The 18,828-nt window shown below is 39.7% G+C and overlaps 1 long non-coding RNA gene across 1 annotated transcript; it reads right to left on the reverse strand.

Annotated features, from left to right (window-relative positions):
- Window positions 1-327: 327 nt before the first annotated feature.
- On the reverse strand, window positions 328-18,818 carry LOC123390321. The gene is made up of 2 exons (XR_006604926.1): window positions 17,478-18,818; window positions 328-752 (listed from the first exon to the last, which is right to left on the reverse strand). It is a non-coding gene; the product is annotated as an uncharacterized LOC123390321 (long non-coding RNA).
- Window positions 18,819-18,828: the final 10 nt, after the last annotated feature.

Below are 18,828 nucleotides of genomic sequence, written 5' to 3' on the forward strand. Positions count from 1 at the left end.
ATCCATCTTCTTCATTCATGAAATGAGAATAAAGATAATAATATCTGTCTCATGAGGCTGTTCTGAAAAGTAGATAAAATAATATACTTAAGATTTCAATAAAAATTTGATGTCATTATTTTCCCCTTATAATTTTTGTCCCCATAGTTGTTTTCTCCTTTCCTTGGTATAGCTCTTAGTACTGTTCTGGCTTCATTGTGTTAAAGTATCTTTATTACCTTTCTATTCTGTTATGATTTAAGCTTGGTTTACCTAAGGGAAAGAAGAAGGGAAATGTTTTTTAAAAGAGTCAGTTGTTAAAAAAAAATAAGTAAGAGTCAAAACAGGTGACAAATCACCAGTATTTTATTCTGTCAAACAAAGACAGAGGTGAAGTCCAAGATATGTGTAGGGGAGCAGATTTCTGGATGAAGGCTTACCCTCCCCAGCACTGTACTTTATGACCATCATTTTCTGAGTAAGAACTTCCTGTTTAAACCACTGGCATGAGTTAAAGGACATTCAGGTTCTCTCCAAAGCAGCTTCCTAGAGCAAGGCAGCAATCAAAGCTTTCCGGTCTTTCCCTTCCACCTCTCATCTCCCCAGCACAGTCCTTTGGAGAGGAACAGTGCTGATGATGAGTCCACAGCTGGAACACAGCTGCCAGGTCTGGAAGTCCAGATTTGGGATCTTGTTCTAGTTCTTCTGCTGCTTATTCACCATGGGTCCTTGAAGGGGTCTCTTGCCACATCAGCCTCACTCAGGATCTGCACCTATGAATGGGCAGGTTAGACTGGATGCACAGAAGTACCTGAAGGCATTTTGTTAAAAATACACAGGTCCAGACCTCACTCTCAGAGGTTACAGTTCAGAAAAGCCAAAGGTGAGTTGTTCTTATGAATCATTACTGCTACACTTGATCTTAGCCAAAAGGCTGAGAAGTGATATGAATCACGACTTCTGGCCCAAAGCACCTGCACATAAAATCCTAGATGTCTTCCATTTGTGGTGTGTGTGACAAGACTCACCCACCTATTGGAATATGAGAGAACTCAAGTAAATTTTCTTTTTCACAGGATTGTCACCCAGGCTGTGGCTCTGGAAGTGTGGTCTATAGGTCTCCAGTGAGCCACAAGGATCTGTCTGAAGGTCTCAGAGAGAAACAAATGTGAGTCCTTTCTTTATGTTAAGGAAATTAATGAAGATGTACATTTCTACAGGTTGATATCTTTATATATGATCCAGGGCTACTTTCCAAGAAATCAGTATTTGAGTTTGGGCTATTCCTGAAAGCAAAGCCCAAGGCAAAGGCAGGTGAGTTTATTTGGTACTACCATTTCTTCTTTGGTTTCATGATGTGTGGGTGGCGAGCAAAGATGGCAGAACTTAGAGAAATGAATTTTGGTTTCAGGCTAAGTTTTGTCATTCACTGGTTGTACATTTGGAAATCCAATTTTCTTTTCATTTTTCACATTTATGAAGTGAATATAACAAAGTCCTGACTCACTGTGTTGTTAAGAGAATTATATGGAGTGGTAAAAGCAAGAATGTTGTAGGAATTGCTAAGTATGCAAGTAGTTTATTGTTTTACTAGAATGTCCAGTGTTCTCAACTTCATTTGGGACTATGGAGCTTTAGAACATTAGATTTCTGGGTCTTAGACTATGATTGTTGGGTGTGCCAAGGGAATCTGTAATAAAATTCTTTCTAGTCAATTGTGATAATCGGCCAAATTTGAGAACTAAACTACACCGTGAATACCATGGAGCAGAGATTATGTATTATTCAACTTCATATTCCTACTGCTTGACATAGTTCCTAGTATACAGTGTAATCAATAAATGTTTTTTGAATGGATAAAAGGCCAAACCTTTATACTTAACCCAAAAAAGAGCAAAAGTACAGCTCTACAGAAGACACCTTGGTCCCCTGATCTGCATGTCTGCCTGACCTACCTTCCTCCGCTGAATTAGTCTGCTTGTCCCAGAAATACCTGGGCTAATTTATACTCATTACTATAATACTTGAGCAGCTTGCACTACCTTATACGTAGATTTACCATGGGTGACAGTACCTTCTTTTACTATTTCAAAGGTGGTTGTGAAGTGTAAGTGGATAATATATTAAAAAGTGATTTTCAGGTTGCAGTGCTATGAATATATAGGGAATTAATGTTATTAAGAGGAATATGCTAAGTAACTTCATCGTTCTTCAAAGCTCAATAGATAATATGGCTATAGAAGAGAAGATTCTTTCATCAGAGTGTCTAGGCCCACAGATTCACTATTGAGCTCACTTTCAAGTAATTTAAAGAGAACAGATTTAAAATAAGGAACCATGGGGAATTGAAATTATAAGACTAAATAGAGATATACAAGCCAAGGCAATCCAAAAAAATACAGGAGGATCTCAGTATTAATAATAATAATAAGTGTAATTTAAGGCAAAAGATACTTAATAGGTCAAAAAGGAACCCTTTATAACAATGGAGTATGTGATCCATAGGGGAATATATTGTCATGAATAGTTATGCACCAAAGAACATAATACTAAGATGTAGGAAGAAAGATCTTCAGAAAATACAAGGAAGAAGAAGAAAGAGGAGGAGGAGGAGTAAGAAAGGAGAAGGAGGGGGAAAGAAGAAGGGGGGAAGGAGAATGAGAAAGAGAGATGGAGAGGGAGAGGCAGAAGAGGTTGAAGAAGAAGGAAGGAAGGAAGGAAGGGGGGAAGGAAGGGAGGGAGAAAGGAGGGACCCTGACAATCAAACGTGTAGTGGGAAAATTGTTACACCTCTTTGGAACATGGGCAGATCCAGCAGATACAAAGGTAGGATAAAGAGTGTGAACATAATTTACAAGCTATTTTTAGTACAAGTGTATTGAACACTACAAAGAACAAATTCTTTATGAAAACACCCATGGAGAAAAACCTCACCATATTTTAAACCTAAAAAGACCCTAATAATTTCTTCAAAGTAAAAGAATATTGACCCGGGCTATCCAATAAAGATAGCCTGATTCATATCTGGCTATTGAATACTTACATTAGAAAATAAAGTAGAAAGTAGAAAATAAAGAAATTCAAAAAAATAAAAAAAAAAAAACCTATGCTGTCCTCAAGATCTACAGTCAAACTGGAGAAAGACACCTACCACTGTACAATAAATATCTAATCACTCTTAGTATTGATCACCCACTGTGGGCCCAGCAGCAGGATCTCCCCTATATCACCTGTAATCCTTTCAAACACACTACAAGTTTGGCATAATTATACCCACTTCTCAGATGACCAAACAAACTCAGCCAGGTTAGATGGCTTTAAGGCCTCAAAGCAAAATAGTAAATGTGTGATTGGAATTCTTGTTATAATACCCATGCCGCTTCCAGGCCCTCACACTGGTCCCATAAAATGGGCAGCTACGTGATTGAAAGTCCACAGGTTATAGGATATACATTGGGAGGTGAGATAATTGAAGAAGCCAAAACATTACATTTGCCTTGACTTGGTTGGCATATCTTGGTTTAGTTGGAGGAACTTCAGTCTTCTGCTTTAGGAGACAATAACAATAGGTGATTGTTTAAGTTCCCTTTCAGAAGGTGGCAATGAGAAGCACTTTGGGCAGGTCAGCTTTTCTAGCATGTGATGGCTACCACTGGTTACTGCTAGAAAAGTCCTCTTGTTATGGTTACAGCATGCAGTTGCATGGAAGAGGCAGTCCTCACATGTGTCTCATTAAGTTTCTTTGAGTTTGGGTTGTATGTCCAAGGAAGACTCTACTAGTGACTTCACATTTGTATATTTTGCAGTTAAATCTTCATTAACTACAAAATAAATGTTGCCAGAATTTATTTCCTCTTATTTTAAGAAAAAGGGGGAAATCATACAAAAATCCAGAACTAATCAATTCCTTGGAACTTTCTGGTCAGTCGAATTCATTTCAACATAGCTTTCCAAGATCCTGGAGTGTGTTGGCCCCAGAGACAGAGTTATGAATGGAACAGAACAGTCACTCAGGGAGGGACCATATAGACTCTTTCAGTGTGTTATTTTTCCAGCTGTAAGAATAGGTTAACTCAGGAGATAGTCAAGATTAGGGTACTCCTTGGACAGACAACCCAAATTTAGGAAACTCAGGAGATCCTTCAGCCTGCTATAGGAACATGCATAGAAATCAGGAAGAATAGAATCTAAGTCACATAGCTGACTCCTAAAAGACTGGCTCATCATGAAAGTACTGGAAAGGTCAGGAGCTTCCCAGAACAGCACTTGACCACCTCTGCTGTTTCAGCTACCATGTACAAATTTTTCTTGAATCATAATCTTGTCTGCTAAGGGTCAGGCACTATGCCAAACACTTTCTAATTCTGATGATTTCTCTTTTTCAGCTTGTTTGCTCGTTCTTGGCTGTGACTTTCCTTTACATATGTGTTTTGGTTTCTGGTTCTATTGTAAATTTCTCAGCTCACTGTGCCTGGATTTCAGATGATCATAGAATTCCTTAATAACTTCACTTCACTGCTTTGTCTAACCAATATTTATGGCCCTCCTGTTAAGTGCCAGTATGGAGCTGGGTTCTGGAATTTCCAAATTTAATGGGACAGTGGTGGGTCCTAAAGTGTGTGTGTGTGTGTAAGAGAGAAAGAGAGAAGAGAGAGACCAATAAGCCCACATGATCCAATTTTTATTTTGTTTTATTATTATTATTTTTAAAGAGGGAGGTGGGGAGGAACAGAAGGGGAGAGAGAGAGAGAGAAACTTAAGGAGCTCCTTCTCACAACCCTGAGATCATGACCTGAGCCAAAATCAAGAGCTGGATACTTAACCGATGGAGACACTTAGTCACCCCAGATCCAATTTTTATCTTAAAAATATCCTTTTTCTTAAGTGGAGGATGCCTCAGGGGTTGGGAGGAGGCAGCAAGGAAGAGGTGAGAACAGGCAGGAGCCTATTCTAATAATCCAGGTGAGAATGATGGCTTGGATTACAGTGCTGACAGTAGAGATGAAGAAAAATGTAATGGCTCACTATGGGATTAGTGGGTAGCACGAGCCACTTATTGGTTGCTTGGATGTTGGATATTAGTGAAAAGGTGATTTTTTGTTTGAACAATTTTGCTGATGGGATAACTGAAGAAGTCTAGAGAATGGGAGTTGAGGTGGGGAAAAGAAGATGTGGAGGAATTTGGTACATTTTATATTTGAAATATCAGGGAGAAGCTGTTAACTAGTCAGTTGAATTTGTAAGAGTGGATCTCAGAGGAGTTATCTAGAGCGGAGATATAAAGTTAGTAGTCTTAGCATATAGATGGCAATTGTAGCCATTGTCATAAAAGACATAACAGAGGGAAGGACTATAGATGAAAATGATCTTCTGAAGAATGACAAGATCAGGGAGTTGAGGTGAATCCAACCAGGTATCTGAATAAAATGCTCCAGGGAAGTGGGAGAAAAAACCTAGGTGATTGGTGGTATTATGGAAGGTGAGAGAGGAGCCATTGGATGGAATTCAGAACAGAAGAGGACGGGTTAGCCACCATGGTAGGCTAAAAGAAGGAGAAAATGATCATAAATACTGTAGGCTTGAGCATGGGTGGTGAGAAGTTGAGAGAGTTTGCTTCTGGTAATTTATATTTTTCTCAACTAAGTATGAGGCAAGGTCATCAGAGGAAATTGTGGATTGAGGAGGAGGTGTGGGAAGCATGAGGAGAGAGAAATCATTCACCTCAGAGAGTGGGAAAGTTAGCCTGTGAGAGAAAAATGGTCAGCCCTCTGGGCCATTGTGAAAGCTTATTCTTACCTGGGATTGTTACATTAATGTGAACCCTGTCAGCTCAGTTGTGTGATTGTTTTCTCCAGAAACATACAGCTGCTTGGGCACACTATAGAGAGAGGGATGGCTGGTGTGTGCAGGCCAGAACAGTGGAGGCGATAATGGGAAAGGAAGTTGAGGAGATTTGCCAGGAAGTAACTAAAACAAATGATGTACTCTAGGATGAGCAAAGAGAGAAGTCAGGGTAGTCAGAAAATGGTAAGGATTAAAGGATAAGGTCAAAGAATTATGGTGAAGGGAGGGGGCTTCTGTGAAACATGTGATTTGGAATGTTGGAAAGTGGGTGGCCAGGGTATGGGGTGTATACATTGGTATTTTAAATATGATATCATTTCTGTTGGTGGTAAAATCCAGGATGTGACCATGGCTGTGGGTAGACTAGATAAAAGGGAGGAAATGGTGAAGGACTATAGGAGACCAAAGTGCTGAGTTGGTTCATGTATGGATGTTGAGACCGGTGAAAATGATATAGGAATTGGTGTGAAGAGGAAAGCAGTCCGGGGCTCAGGTCTTTAAGAATTAAGGGAGTGATTTGGAGGACAGTCAACAATAAGGTGGTGTGAGTTCACCAGAGTCTGAGTGTTTTATAAGAGTAAGGAGAAGAAAGGATATGGAAGAAGAAATGGGGAGCAAGGAGAACACCTACTCCACCTTAAGACTCTGATGGTGTGAGGTATGAGAAAACAAGGCACCTTTCATTCAAGAAGCTATAGGAGAAATGGTGTCTCAGAGAATAGCCTGATTTCAGCTAAGGCAAAAGGCAAAAAGAACTTACTAAGAAAAGTGGAGATTTACAGATATTTGTTGGCCCCAGAGTGGGATTTTTATAGGGTTGTGGTGGAAGAGTTTGTTGGGGAGAGATTGAGTGAGATTGAGAGATGTACAAAGCAGCATAGAGATGTATACCCAGTCAAACTTGCAAACCGTAGGTAACCAACTATTCCGTAACCATATGCAAACCATAGGTAACCAACTATTCTGTGGTTGGCTCAATAAAGGGTAACCTGTCCCTAGTCAAATCCCCTAAAGCCAGATGGCAATGAACTGGGTACAGAATATGGCTTCTTGTGCTTAAGAAGCTACCAAGAACTATGTTCCTCAGCAAAGGCTAAAGACAGGACAGATACTCTTAGGGCAATGAATTCCCATAGAAAACCTTATCTAATCCCAACTGCTTTTCAAAACAGAAGCCTTCTCTATAGCATGGTCAGTAGCTTATGCTTAAGCATGTTTCATTAATATGGTAATATTTCTAGAGTCTAGTTTGTATTAGCATAGATATGTGACTAAGCTATTTTTAAATGCCAAATAAAATGTCAGTGAAAGGTCATATAAACCCTCTTATATTAGCAAAAATAATACAGATTGGTTGTACTCGCAGCTGGTGTAAGTGAGGGGGGTGGGCACCATTCTCCACCATTCTCCACCATTGGGTGGAGAGAGCTGGTTTAAAATTTGTGAATGATAATTTATGATATCTTAAAATCTTAAATGCCCATATCCATTGACATTAAATTCCACTTTCAGGAATCTAATCTATGTGGGACACCTGGGTGGCTTGGTCAGTTAAGCATCTGCCTTCAGTTCAGACAATGATCCTGGAGTAATTTATATTTTTCTCAACTGTCTGGCTCCTCATTCAGTGGGGAGTCTGATTTTCCCTCTGCCCCTCCCCCCACTCGTGCTCTCCCTTTCTCTCTCTCCCAAATAGCTAATTAACTGAACTCTTTAAACAACTCTCACTGTATTTTAGGTAGATAGTGATATATTTTTCAAGGATGTTGATGGCAGGTCTGTTGAAATAGCAAAATCCATAAAGAAGGTATTCATCAATGGAGAAATGGTTTGAAAATTACCTTTTCACAAAGAAATACTAGATAGTCAATTTACAAGAATAAAGAACAATGACAGCAAGGACAGATCTGCAAGCACTGCTGTGAAAGGATGTCTTTGCTATATTCTTAAGCAAACAAAGTAAATTGCAGACCAGTATGCATGGCACGATTGCATTTTTGTAAAAGAAAATGTATATGTGCCATATACACACACACACACACACACACAAATGTGTTTATGTATATATGTGGATACGTATGTTTATACGTATATTACCAATTCTAAGACTTAACTTTTCATATTTTTCATGTCTCTGAAATCGAGATGTATCTTATAATGTGTGCTATGTTACAGTTTAATTGATAGTGATATTCCTTTCTTTCTTTCTTGGTGGTACAGAAATTGGTGGCACACTTTACAATTGACAGAGATTTGAGTGTTATGAAATATGGCAGGTTAAATAGACGAATAGAGAGAAAGAAAGATAAAATTGTATAAGCATAGGAAAAAGAATACACATCAGATAATTACTAGAGTTATCTTTAGGGATGGGGTTAAAATGACGGTAGGTGGGGTTTTTTCCTTTCCTCTTTTTACAAATATTTCTAAATTTAATTAAAATTTTCACTTGTGGTAAAAATGCCTAAATTTTAATTGAACACTTTGATGAGTTTTCATAGATGCATATGACCTGTATAACCATTACTCAGAATAGATTTAGAATATCTTCAACTCCCCAGAAGTTTCTTTCATACCCAAGCAATCAATACTCACCCATTCTCTCCACAAACTCTATTTTGTCTTCTGTCCACACAGATTAGTTCACCAATTCTGAATATTATATAAATGCAATCATACATGAGTGCATTCCATTCATCAAGTGCAATAAAATGAAATATACTCTTTTGTGTCTGGCTTCTTTTCGCTTAATGTAATGTCTTTGAGATTCATTCATGTTATTTGTTGGCAGTTTCTTTCCTTCATTGATGCCTAGGATTACATTGTACGAGTATATTGCTATTTATTTATCCATCATTCTGTTGAAGGACATTTGAGTTATTTTTGCTTTTTTGGGACTATTACAAATTAGGCTAATGCATTCATGTACCTTTTTCTGGACATACTATATGACCTTAATTCCCTTAGGAATGACTATGCCTAGGAATAGAATCATAGGATCATAGGATCATAGGACAAACATATGTTTAGCTTTCGTAGATATTGCCAAATAATTTTTCCAAAGTGATTTTACCACTTTTACTTCCCCCCTGTAATCAGATTTCCAGTTACTTCACACCATCACCAACACTTGATATTGTCCACCATCCTAATGTTAGCAATTCTGGTGCATGTATAGTGATATCTCATGGTGGTTTTAGTTTCCGTTTCTCTGACTATTAATGATATCAAACACCTTTCATATCCTTATTGGCCATACAGATATTCTTTTTTCTGAAGTTCTGTTCCATTCTTTTGCCCATTTAAAGATTAGATTGGTTTGTTTTTTTCAGTTGATTTATAGAAGTTTTTATATATTGTGGATGTGAATCCTTTGTCATATATACATAACAAACATCTTCCCAAATATCTGTGGCTTTTCTTTTCAATTTTCTTTTCTTTTTCAATATATAATTTTATACTTTAATCAGAATGCTTTAGGTATATACAGCTTATTTTCCAAATTAGTTTTTAAGCTCTATAAAAGCAAATCCGAGTCTTGTGCTTTTCTCAGATTTCCTTTGTGATAATCAAATTTACCGTCTCCAATAGCACAGCAAAATCAAAGTATTGGGATTTTTTTTTTCTATGTGTATTTCTGAAATAGCACTGTCCTGATCTTTGTTGAAGTGGTGATATTTTGGGTATCATAGTTGTGTCTCTAATATGCAGAGATTTTACTTTCTGTAAGTATTCAGAGAAAGAGATGAAGAATACTTTCAAGAAATAGAATAAAACTAATTCATTTGCTGAAAATCTGGATTGGAGTCTTGGTTTTTCCATTTATTTATTAGCTAGGTGATTTCCATCTCTGAGTCCCAATTTCTCTGTATCAATAAGATGCGCCTAATGATACCTCCTTCTTAGTGCAACACTGAGCTTTCTTCCATATTTCAATATTAAGATTAAAATACCAAAATAATAATATTTCTTCAATAAAAATATTACTTAAAAGTGGCTGAGCTACTAGAGTACTATAAATCTGTACTGCAAACGTTGTGTGTGTGTGTGTGTGTGTGTGTGTATCTGGCATTGTTGAAGTAATTGCAGAGAAGGGTATAGACCAATGTTCAACAAAGAAGTTTCTCTGGAGATGCTAATAGATGCTCCTGGGTGGGGGAGAGAGTTACAAATAGATGAAAAACTTGCAAAAGTGGTCAATAACCACAGAATGATAATCAGTTACAGTGCATGGGAACCAATTTGCATCTTTATGGATGAGAATTATTTGCATTACTATCAATTTTTGCCAATTTCAGGGTGGTAAAATATCTCAGACACAATGAAAACTTAAAATAGTCTGAATTCATAAACTAGTCATAGTCTCTCTAAATTTCAGTTTTTCACGATTTTTCCCTATACCACATCTTCTCAAACAGAATGCTATTCCTTCTAATCTTTCATTTAAAAGGAGCCTGGCATTAATTAATTTAAAAATACATGTACATATAACTCATTTAATGAGTATTTGGATAGAACATCTTCAGTTGGAAAATACTGAACTAAAAGGGAAAAATTCAACATAGCAATTTTTTTTTAAAGGTGATTTTAGCTTCTATTCAAATCAACACATTTTTCATAAGTACCTACTTTGTGATTCAAAGAAGAATAATGGTACCTTGTCTTTCAAGGGAACTTATAATGTCCTACCATCCGTGGTATTGGGTTTCACCCCATGTTTGCATAGGAACCCCCATGCCTGATAGTATATTTATAGAAGTATAGATTGTTCAGGCTAGAAAACATCCAGGAAGAGGGTTCCATAATTCAAGGAGAGGTCATTTAAGTCCCCTTTACTAATGTAAATGGAAGACCCTCCAGCTATCATCTTGCCTTTGCTTCCAAACTCCCCCGGCAGGCTGATGGAAGAAAAATAGACAAATCTAAATAGACAAATCTGGAACAGTACATTCCGAATCCATAATTTAGAAAGATATGTCTTCATTAAAAATATGCTCATTATTATAAAGAAGCTCAGCTCCTCACATCTCAAACCACTTTTTTTTTTTTTTAAAGATTTTATTTATTTATTTGTCAGAAAGAGAGAGGAGTGAGAGTGAGCACAAGCAGACAGAGTGGCAGGCAGAGGCAGAGGGAGAAGCAGGCTCCTGGCTGAGCAAGGAGCCCGATGCGGGACTCGATCCCAGGACGCTGGGATCATGACCTGAGCCGAAGGCAGCCGCTTAACCAGCTGAGCCACCCAGGCGTCCCTCAAACCACTTTTAATTAAAACATGGTCTTTGTTTCTGTGTAACTAAAAGGTCAATTAATGTTTTTTTAAAATTTGTATTCAACTAGCCAACATATAATAGTATAACATTGGTTTCTGGTGTAGTGCTCAATGAATCATCAGTTGCATATAATACCCAGTACTCGTCACATCACGTGTCCTCCTTAATGCCTACCACGCTGTTACTTCATCTTCCCACTCACCTCCCCTTCTGCAACCCTCGGTTTGTTTCCTAGAGTCAGGAGTCTGTCATGGTTTGTCTTTTTTCCTAACAACAACAACAACAACAAAAACCCCCTTTTGTCCTCAAAGTTTAACTTAAACTTCTGATATCAGGAAGCCCTTGGCAGGTTTAATCATCAAGATTAAATAATAATAATAATAATAATAATAATAATAATAATACAAGGCCTTGTTTCAAGTTCAGCTACTCTATTATGTATAATTAGACTGCATTGGGTTATTATAATGGTGTGCAGTAATTTCCTGGAGCTAAGGGGTCCAAGTTGTGATTTTAAAATATTCTGTTTATCCTGATTTTTCTGTCCTGTCTTATTGGAAGTGATACCTTCTCATTGCTTTTGGCGGACTTGAATCTAAGACCTTTTTTGTGTGTGCCACTTCTTTATACTGTTAGGGTAGATACTACCATGGCCAAAGCCCATGCATTAGTCCATGAACTTATTACTTGGCACTTACGGACATGGTCTTTACATGATTCCCAAACACTTCACATTCATTTCTCACAGACAACATTGAAAGGTTCAGGTCAAGGCAGTGGCCAAATGGTTCTTTTTGTGGGTGAGTTTAGGATGTATGGTATGTAAGTGTGTACATCTGAACATATATGGAGCCAGCAGTAATATATAGCAGAGTCTACAAACATTTTAAACAGTAAACATTTTAGGCATGGCAGGCTATGGGGACTGCTCTGAATTCTGGCACAATTGCTTCACTTGTCATCATAGCACAAAAGCAGCCATAGACTGTAAGTACATGAATGGACACAGTTGTGTTCCAATAAAACCTCATTTATCAAAACATGCAGATGCCCCAGAGACTATAGGTTGGTGACCCCCAAATATAGTAGAATCTGGACAAGAAATCATAATGCCAGGGGATCCCAGCTTTGCCCCTTACCAGCCTAGTGAACAGCTTAATTCTCTCATGTCACTTGAAATCATCATTTTTGTAAGATCTAAAATACTATACCAGCATCTAAGATGGTATTCACTCAATCATTCATTTATTCAACAAATATATATCAAATGCCCACTGTGCATCCAGAACTGCCCTAGAACAACAAAGTGGTAGTAGGTAAGAATGAGTCACATAAATTTTGGGAAGGGTACCAATATCAAGCTGTTGGGTGATTGTCAGGTTGAGGTCATAGGGTAAGATGACGGCCTGGTGGGAGTGGGGGGATTCATGTTCACACAGTCACTCATTTTGGGAAGTGGTTCATTCTGGGCAGGAAATGAGTTGGCACTTTGGGTTAGGGGAAGAGTTAGCCAAAGAGTCTCTTTGGGTCTGGGAAGAGTTGGGCCAGATCCCAAGTACAGAAAGGCTTAATTAAATCTCACTGGGAAATGAGATGTTTCTTAGCTATGTGGAGTTAGGCCTCTACTGATTGGTATCATCAAGTTCATGATTCTTTACTAAATGGAGCCTGCGACCAATGGGGAAACAACCAGAACTTCTGGAGTAGCCAGTGTGAAGGCTCAGGGTTGGAGAGTTGTTGGCCTCCAAAAAGCAATATCCCATCCAGTATCCAGGATAGGGTGTATATGGTGCAGGACCAAACCAAAATAACTGGGAAGCGAGAATCACTTTATTTTATAGATACTGGCAGAAAGTGAACAATGTGTAAACATTTTTCCTACAATCAAACAATTTTGGTACAGGGTAGTAAGTGTTTAGATAGAAGAGAGATGTCAAGGCAGAAATCGGATGCTTAGGATTAGCCTGGGAATGATTCTTGAGCCGTAAGGTCTGAGTTGAGATTTCATGAATGGGGTCAGGTTAACCAAGCAGAGAAGGGAGGGCAAGGATGGGGCAGACAGAGGGATCAACATGTGCAAAGTCAAGTGGCTTTGGAGGGAACAGTGCAACGTCATTAGGCATGTGAATCTGGAGTCAGACCATGGGCATTAAATCCTGGCCTCTCAGCTCCTTAGACATGCTAATGCATTTCTCTGAGCCTCGGTTTCCTCATCTAACATGGGAATGGCACTCTTGATCTCATAAAACAGTGCTGAGGATGAAATAGACAACAGTATTGAAGGCTTCAGTTTGATGCCTGGAACCTGGTAACGAAGCTCTCAGTCAGAGCTGGCAAATATGTAATATAAAGCTATTTAAGTAAACACACCAGAATTGATGAAGGAGCAATAATGAAAAGGTCACGTTCAGTCAAGGGCTGTGTATTTGAGTGTATGAAAGTAATTTTGGCCATAGGAATTAAGCTTCCTTAAGCATTTGCTGGCTTTCTCCTCATTGCGATGTGTCAATCCCATGACGGGTCGTGGCCTTTCTTCCCTTGACTGCTTCTGCGCCTGATGCTGACTGCACCCGGCCAGCTGTTAAAATGAAACTAGTTGCGAGAGCGGAAGGCGGACTCAGAAAGGTCATGGCAGTTATGTTCTTTGTGTGCCCAGCAGTGGGAATGGAATGATGAAACACCTCAGCTGGTTTTCCCTTGGAGCTTTTTGTTGACGCAGGGGGATCAGACTCCAATTCAGCATGATCTTAACTAGTCTAACGGACACCCTTGGCTGTTAATTCCTTACCTCACTTGTGAGTGAGTCTACACGTTTCCTGAGGGCTGACTCTGTGCCAGCCTCCAGTCTGGTTGCTGGGGCTCTGAGTGGATTCTTGCTTCTAGGCACGCCACTTTAAGTGGAAAAAGAGACATGCCAAGGCCAACATTTCACTGTGTGAATAAGGTGGCCATGAGGAAGATGCAGGGACGGGACCCCCAGTACTCCATTGCTCAACTATTGAGTAAGCTTATTCAGGCTAGTTTTCCCTGAAGTATGAAAGCATTCATTGGGCATTTGCCTCATGAACACCTTGTTCGTCCAATGGCCAGTTTTTCCAGATGCAGATGACGCAGGCTTCGGTGAGTTTGAGGAAATATCATTCCTCTTGTCTTTGCCCTTGAGTTTCTTTCTGCTCCTCTCCTGCAGTGAAACTCCTTTGCAGATATTAAATGTAATATAAGACCTCACATTTGTATGCTTTTCAAGCTTACTGTATGTTCTTCCCACAGCTTTGGAAAGGATTATGCTCCTTATTTTACAGTTGAGGAAATTTAGAGCATCCGTGACTCATCAAGAGCCTCCTGTTAATCACTGCATGAGCTATGATTCAAACCCAGGTTTCCACACCAGCCATTTCCATCCGCCACCTCCAGACGTGGTTCTCTCTTTCCTTGGCCATAGGGAAAGTACATCCCTTGCTCTAGACTACATCCCAAGCTTTCAACATATTGGTTACAGTCTTGTCCCAGCTCTTGCCCAAGATACCCAAGGGAAAGAGCTGGACCAAAAGCAATTTTTAAAAATTCAGCGATAATTACAAAAGAAGACCATCATGGTGACCTAATGACACTTATGGTAGTGTCTAGACCCTCATATCTACAGAAAGAGTAGAAGAGGTGGGAGAATCCATTTCCCCAAGTCACCTGGGAAGAAACAGGGAAGCCTAATGGATTCAGAGAAATCATCAGATGATTTTCAGGGAAAATCGTCTGAACCAGTAGCCCTCAAACTGTTAGATGTCTATGAATCTCAGTCTTGTAGATTTTATCAAAATACATATTCTGTTTCAGTAGGTCTGGGTAGATTTGAGATTCTGCATTTTTAGCAGGCTTTCCGGTGATGCAGGGCTGCTGGGTTCAGGACACAGTATGGATAATGAGGATTTAAACCACTGGCTCTTGAAGCTGGAGAGCTTATAAATAATCCTGACGCCTGGGCTCGAACCTCAGAGATCCTAATTTAATTGGTCCGGGCTATTTGCTGGGGACCAGGAATTAAAAAGTCTTTCAGTTGATTCTAAGGTATACCAAAATTGGATTTAAAATCTAGGGAGAGTATACCCACCTACAAAATGATTAGAACTACACAGAAATGTCTTATAGGGACAAGAGGGAGAGAGATTATATGGCAAATATACTACACCTAGCTCATAGAGACAGTTCAATAAACCAAATGAAGGTTTGGTTTTTTCCCCCCTTTCAAATTCTCAGGTGGCACAGATAGGTTCTGGCATCTGGAAACATCCCCTTTCTTTAATAGCTGTCTTACTTTCCTGAGTGCTAAAAAACATTTCTAAGAAAAAAAGGTGGCTTTCAATTCACATTTCCACACTTTTTAAAGAATTCGTAGTCCTTTTTTTTTTTTTCTCTTTTGAGTAGCTTATTTGGTATCTTTCCTCTAGAATGTGGCCTGTGTTTAAAGAGATTTTCTTTGATTTTTCATTTAAGAAATAGTTATTGAACAGCTGTGATGTCCCAGGAGCTGTGCGGTGCTGTGAAGACCCAATGCCCAATAAGATTGATAGGATTCCTGCTTTCCAGGCCTTTGGAGGCTGGAAAGAAAGTATCGAGAGGGCTAGAGGGAAGGGCATCATGTACTAAAGAATGGGACAAGTGGGGAAGAAGACTGCAGGGTATTAGGTGAGGCCAGAAGAGTCAGGAAGACTTCTTCAAGGAGATTGGAACAGTGACAGGAGTCAGCCAGGCAAGGAGAGCGAAATGAGCATTCCAGGCACAAAGAGGAAAGCTTGCAAACACTGAGTGGCAAGGCTGAGCACAGGTTTCAGGAACTGGGAGAAATTCAATGTTATTTGACCATCAGGCATAAGGTGGGAAGGGGCGTGAAGCCAGAGAAGAAAGAAAGATCTTGATGGGGAAGGAGAGAGCTTAGATTTCAGGAAGCCTGGGTCCACATTGGTTGGAGAATGGAATGTCGGAGTGGGGATGTTTACACAGCGGGGCTTGAATTCCAGCTCTACTACCCATGGGCTGTGGGATGCTGGCCATGCTACTCAACATCTCAGAGACTCAATGTCACTGTCCGCAATGTGGGGAATGGAATACCTACCTCCCAAGCTGTTTAAGATCAAATGAGTGCGTGAGTATGTGAGAAGTGCAGAACATGTAAGAGCTTCCAAAGTGGCCATGATTGTTCTCAGTACCCAGAATGATGGTGCCATCTAAGGGTGGGATTTGTGAGGGGTAAAAGAGGATCCAGGTTTTGAGTTAGGTGGTGACAAGGGTAACATAGTAATAGGGTAACAAGGGTAACAGGAAACAGGGGTAATATGGTGACAGGTGACATGGTGCTCCCGGGCCCAAGAGAACTAAGTGAACTGAACAAATGTTGATTGAAAGGGAAATAAGAAAGAAGGGTTATGAGAGACTCAGATCATCCTTGAGATTTAAAACATAGGAATAATGACAAGTTTGGGATGAGTCTGGGGAAGTCAGCTTCACATGTTGAGACTGTGTCCATCAGGGATCATTTGCAGAGAACAGATGTCCCTCCAGCTTGTTAGCAGGAAGGCACTTATGCCAGTGTATTAGGTGGCTTACAGACTTGCCAAGAGGTCTGAAGGAAGAGAATCCAGGCTGAGCTTTCGGGAACAACCTCTAATGTTACCCCTCACAATGGGGCTGCTAGGGTAGTTGCTGTCTCTTCAACAATCTTGCAATCAGGAAGCTGCCCCTTTAGAGCCACAACACGGCTGTTTCAAACAGGAAACCACCATAATCAGGAAGCCACCACTGCTGTCAGACCTAGAACCACTGCATAACTCCAATAGATCATGTCAGCAGAATGAATGCTCCTGTTCCTACAGCAGACTCCCCACGCCTCCCAACCTAGTATCTGAATGCTGGGACTTCTACAGATGCACCTGCAGAAAAACCAAACGCCCCCCACAGCTGGGCTTGCTGGCAGACTGGACAATGGGCTAAAATCTTGTTCATCTTGGACAACACACTTCTAGAGAGTTAGGAAAGTATATTTTAAGCCTTCCAAGTTCTGGAGCAGGGAAAGTCATGCTAGAATCATACTTTGCCGACTGTGGGTTGTGACTCATGACAACATCGTAAAAATCAATTCGGATGGTCACGACAAGAGTTTTTTTTTTTTTTTTTTTTTTAGTCACAAGTAGTTAAGTATTCCTTAATGTAAGCTTTGTCTTAGGTTTGTGCGTGAGTGAGTGTGTGTATGTGTGTGTGTGTATTTGTGTGTGTGTGTGTGTGTGTGTGTGTGTGTGAATGTACATTTGTTTGCAAATAAAGCATTTCTTCCTCTGAGCCACGGTAAAAAACAAAACAAAACAAAAACAACCAACAAAGCGTTTAAGTCCCTACCGTAGATGTGGAGTGCCAATCTTCTGTTGCAAGATCTCAGAAAGAACTCATGGGTAGAGCCCAGCAGCCACTGAATATATGGGGTTGAACTTTAGGAGCAATCAAATCTGGAGATCTAGGTTACGCAGTCATGGGCAAGAAAGTATCATTGGAGCCAAGGGGAAGTTGAGTAAGCCATTCAGGGAGACCGGATGGAGTGTGAAGAGAAAGGTGGGGGACAGACACCAGGAAATAAAGACACTCGGTCTTGAGGGAGAATTTTCTATTTGGGGTTGTGCTCATCTTCCTGCACTCTGGTATTTTTCATTTGCTTTCCAGGAAGAGAACTGGATCAAGAGAAGCCCCAGAATGCTCTGGAAAAACCTGCACCTGGCATGGGGGCCTGGCACCACACTGGCCCTCAGGACTGGTGTGTGGAATGCATGTACAGAGCACAGAAGTTCTAGCAAGGAAGGAAAGAGTTTTTTGGATTCCCAAGCTCCAGCTTATGCGCTGTGACCACAGAGGAGTCTAGCCTCGCTAAAAGAGGATGTAGCTTTAGAATAATAGTTATAATTTTCAGGGAGTATTTCTGCTCTACAGAAAAATGGCAACAAGGAGTGGTGGCTGTACAGGAAGACATGCTCATTGCAGCAAAATCGGGAGGCAAACTAAGTGTTCCTCCATAAGAGCATGGCCAATCCAGTATATTCAAACCATGAAATAGGATATCGCAATTAAACAAGTGAGCTAGATCCACAGGTGTCAGTCTATAAAAATCTCAAAGAATTTATGTTACCTGAAAAATTTCAAGTCACAAAATATGATATGAAGTACGATATCATTTATTGAAAAAAATTTCATTTATTGAAATTGTTAAAGCCATACAAAATTGTACTATATATTCTTATGGGAAAACAAGTCTAAAATTATCCAAGTAAAGGGGCTGGGCAAACTTCTAGGTGGCTATCTCTGGGGAGGGTGGAGGGAAATGGATGGAGGAGTGAGGCTTTACTCTATCTGCCGTGTTTTATTTTTAAAAGGAAGCAGAAGCGAACATGGCAAAATATTAATATTATTAAATAAGAAGTGAAGCATGGGAGAAATACTACTTTCTGTTCTTTTCATAATTAAAAATAAATACAACTGTACATACATTTTGCAATGCCCAGAGCAAGAATAAAGCTTCCTCCCCAACTGCAGGTTAAGCAGATGACCTGAAAACAATTACTAGGTGAAAGTGGGGACACCCTCTCACACACACACAGACACGTACATGCATGTGTATACACACATAGTACACACATGTGTGTACAACACATGTGTGTGTACACACATATACTGATATAAACATACACAGATAGCTACATAT

Source organism: Mustela putorius, unplaced genomic scaffold (assembly GCF_011764305.1).
Source record: "Mustela putorius furo isolate JIRA1106 unplaced genomic scaffold, ASM1176430v1.1 tig00537301_pilon_pilon_pilon, whole genome shotgun sequence".
In the NCBI taxonomy this organism is placed as follows: Eukaryota; Metazoa; Chordata; class Mammalia; order Carnivora; family Mustelidae; genus Mustela; species Mustela putorius.